This window comes from Bubalus kerabau, chromosome 6 (assembly GCF_029407905.1).
Source record: "Bubalus kerabau isolate K-KA32 ecotype Philippines breed swamp buffalo chromosome 6, PCC_UOA_SB_1v2, whole genome shotgun sequence".
Classification (NCBI taxonomy): Eukaryota; Metazoa; Chordata; class Mammalia; order Artiodactyla; family Bovidae; genus Bubalus; species Bubalus kerabau.
In genome coordinates, this window is record NC_073629.1 from 87,711,859 (window position 1) to 87,716,500 (window position 4,642).

The window sequence follows — 4,642 nt, forward strand, 5'->3', positions numbered from 1 at the left end:
TTCTGACTACAATATTAGTAATAATAATGATAACAGCTGACATCTGTTAAGAGCTTAGTATGTACCACATGCTGTGCAAAATTTCTTTTCTTAAATGACGTGTTACTTCATTGAATTCTCATGACAATCCTGTGATGTGGGCCATAGTTTCCTGCTTTTACCAATGAAGAAACTGAGGCTCAGTCATTAAGAGAAGCAGGATTCAAAGGCTGCCTCATTGGTCCCCAGATGGCTAGTTTTTAATCACTGTGATCTCTACTTCCCCAAGTGTCCTGTCCTTTGGTTTGAGTTCCCAAGTTTTCCATTCTTCATATAGTTTTATCGCATAACGAAAAACAAGGAGCCAGCCTCTGACTCAACTCCAGGTTTCACCGTGACTCTTCTGTCATTCTTTCCAATGTGAACCTTCAAAAGCCACTGTGAAACTGTAGTTGCAATTTGAAACTTGCCTTTATAACTGAATGTTATCAACAGAACATTAATCTAGGGTTGATTTTGTAAACTATTAAGGATGAAATGAGTTTGATATTTACCAAGTTAAAAAAATATGAAGCTTATGGCTTTCAAATTGCTCTGCAGAGTCTTGCTAGAATTTTTTCCTTATTCAAAATCATAATGAATAAAGCTTTTGATAATATATGTTTTATATTCTCAAGTAGAAGTCCACTTGATCTCACAGATACCCTTTAAAGCAAGATGAAATTGGCATATCTGAAAAGGAGTAAAAGGACAAATTACATGTCTCATCAATCAGTCCACAGATACTAAACACTGACTGATGTCTCTGTGACCACTGGACATGTTCCAGGAGCTTCCAGCATGGTTAGACTTGTTTGTTAATTTTGCATGAATATGTGATGTGGTTGTTCATACATTCATGCAATTATTCATTCACTTCTTAATGTTAATTAAATGCCTTCATGTGATATTTACAGATGCTAGGCATGGAAGGGTCCTCCAGAACTTGGGGAACTCAGAACAGGTCATCCAGAACAGGGTCCTCCAAGACTCAAGGGGAAGCCAACAAAGAAATATCACTTAAAGGTTGCTATTGATGCCACAGGAGCAAGAGGAGAACCCTAATACTGCCTGGGAATAAGGGAGATCAAGAATGCTTTCTGAAGGAAATATCACCTAAGCTGATGAATAAAGAATGAGTGGAGTTAATCTGAAGAGAGATAAGCAGGAATACCAAGTGGAGGAAAAGGCTTTGCAAAGATCTTGAGCAGAAGGAAACTGTACTTGCCAAGGGCTGAGAAAATGGGACAAATGACACTGTCAGAGTTTAGTGAGGAAAGCTCCAGTAGAATTAGTGTGGTCAGGAAAGATGCACTGGAGATGCTAGAACTGGAAAGAGTATTTAGCCAGCAGGGGAGGATAGGGAGGTGTGAGGAACTGCATAACTAAAGATACCAAGGGCTAAAGTCATGTAAAAAAAGGTAAACAGAAGACCCACCATAATAAAGCAAAGCACACAACCACCACCATACTCATCATGGCTGATGTTTACTTACAATACACCTGGCTTCTATTGGAAGATAATTCTCTATAGGTCTTTCACATTTCTGCGTGACTTGTGAGTAGAGGCACTGATTGCTTTTGTTCCAGATCATCTTTTCAAGGATGACTGTATAAGAACAGACTTGGAAGATAGAGATAGTGCCCCCACTCTACAGCAGAGGGTAGGTTCACCTACAACCCACTAATAAAAAGATTGAAGTTCCTAAAGCTCAGGGATCCTCTCCATAATGCAACCCACAAATGTCAGGTGTCATCTGGCACCTCTTCACATCATCACATGGGAACTGAAGTTCAAGGAATGAGCATAAGAAAACACTGATACTCATAGATGCAAACAATCATAACAGAACATGATGAATAATTATATGTGACAAATTGGACAACCTAGAAGAAATGGAAAACTCCTAGAAACGCAGCATTCCAAGACTGAATCAGAAAGAACAGAAAATCTAAAAAAAACCAATTACTAGTAATGAAATTGAACCAGTAATCAAAAAACTTCCAAGAAACAAAGTCCACAGAAGAATTCTACCAAATATTTAAAGAAAAGTTAATCCCATTCTTCAACTGTTCTTAAAAACTGAAGAGGAAGGAACACTTACAAACTCATTGTAGGAAGCCAACATTACCCTAATACCAAAACCAGACAAAGAAACTACAAATAAAAAGAGAGAGAAAAAAGAAAGAAAATTACAGGCCAATATCCCTATGAACATAGATGCAAAAATTCTTTACAAAATATTCAGTTCAGTTCAGATGCACAGTCATCTCTGACTCTTTGAGACCGCATAGACTGCAGCAGACTTCCCTGTCCATCACCAACTCCTGGAGTGTGCTCAAACTCAGGTCCATCAAGTCAGTGATGCCATCCAACTATCTCATCCTCTGTTGTCCCCTTCTTCTCCTGCCTTCAATCTTTCCCAACATCAGGGTCTTTTCCAGTGAGTCAGCTCTTCACATCAGGTGGCCAGAGTATTGGAGCTTCAGCTTCAGTATCAGTCCACAAAACATTAGCAAACCAAATTCAATAATACATTAAAATGATCATATATTATGATCAAGTGTGGTTTATTTCAGGGATGCAAAGATGGTTTAATATCTACAAATCAATCAATGTGATATACCACACTAACAAAACAAAGAATAAAAAAATCACATGATCATCTTAACAAACACATAAAAAGCATTTGAAAAAATTCAGTATCCCTTCATTATAAAACTCAAAAAATTTAGTATGGAGGGAACATACTTCAACACAGTAAGTCATTTATAATAAACCCACAGCTAACATTACACTCAATGGTGAAAAGATGAAAGCTTTTTTCTAAGATCAGAAACAAGACAAAGATGTCCACTCTCACCACTTTTATTCAACATCATATGGGAAGCCCTAGCCACAGCAACTAGACAAGAGAAGAAATAAAAAGGCTTCCAAATCGGAAGGGAAGAAGTAAAACTGTCACTATTTGTAGACATGATCCTATATAGAGAAAACCCTAAAAATGCCAAAATATTAAAAGCTAATAAATTCAGTAACATTGCAGGATACAAAAATTAATATGCAGAAATCTGTTGTATTTACATATACTATTAATAAAATATCACAATGAGAAATCATGAAAAATAATCCTATTTACAATTGCATCAGAAAGATTAAAACATCTAGGAATAAATTTAACCACACAGGTGAAAGTCCCACACTATGAAAACTATAAAACGTTGATGAAACTGAAGGCAACACAAATAAATCAAAATATACTGTGTTCATGGATTGAGAGAATTAACATTTTTAAAATGTTCATACCCCAAATAATCAATGTAATCCCTACCAAAATATCCATTTTTCATAGAACTAGAACAAATAAACCTAAAATTTGAATGGAACCACAAAAGATCACAAATAGCCAGAGTAATCTTGAAAAAGAAAAACAAAACTTGAGGAATCAAGGTATCAAGCTCCCTGACTTCAAACTAAACTGCAAAGCTACAGCCATCAAAACAGTCCAGTACTGGACAAAAACAAACACTCACATCAATGGAATTGAACAGAGTCCGGAAATACTCGTATGCCTGTGATCAACTGATTTACGCCAAATGAAGGAAGAATATACAAAACACAGTCTCTTCAACAAGTGATGTTGGGATAACAGGACAACTACATAAAAAAGAATGAAAATAGACCTTTTTCTTACACCATATGCAAAAACAAACTCAAAATGAATTAAAAACTTAAACTTGCCAAAAGGTCAAGAAAAGACTGAATTCAAGGCTTAAATGTAAGACCTGAAACCATAAAATTCTTAGAAGAAAACAATAGGCAGTTCCCTCTTTGAAACTGGTCTTAGAAATATTTTTTTGGATCTGTCTCCTCAGGCAAGGGAAACAAAACCAAAAGCCTTTAAATGGAACCACATCAGACTAAAAAGCTTTTGCACAGGGAAGGAAACCATCAACAAAAGAAAAAAGCAACCTACTGAAGGGGAGATGACATTTGCAGATGACACGTCTGATAAGGGGTTAACATCCAAAATATATAAAGAACTCGTATAACTCATAATATTAAAAAAAAATCCAATTTAAAAATGGACAGAGGACCAGAATACACATTTTTGTAAAGACATAAAGACACAAGTCCAACAGACACATGAAAGGTGCTCAAGATCACTAATAATCAGGAAAATGCAAATCAAAGTCATAAGAAACCATATCACTCCTATCAGAGTGCATGTGTGTGTGCATGCTCAGTTGTGGCCGACTCTTAGCCACCCCATGGACTGCAGCCTGCCAGGCTCCTCTGTCCATCCAATTTTCCAAGTAAGAACACTGGAGTGCGTTGCCATTTCCTTCTCCAAGGGATTTTCCCAACCCAGGGATCAAATCCATGTCCCTTGTATCTCCTGCATGGGTAGGCAGGCTCTTTACCAACTGAGCTTGTCAGAACGGCAATCATCAAAAACACAAAAATACAAATGTTGTCAAGGATGTGGAGAAAACGGACCCCTGTGCACTGTCGGTGGGAATGTAAATTGATGCACTGTGGAAAACAGAATCGTGGTTCCTCAAAAAATTAAAAACAGAACTACCATATGATCCAGTAATTCTACTCTTGGGTATTTATACA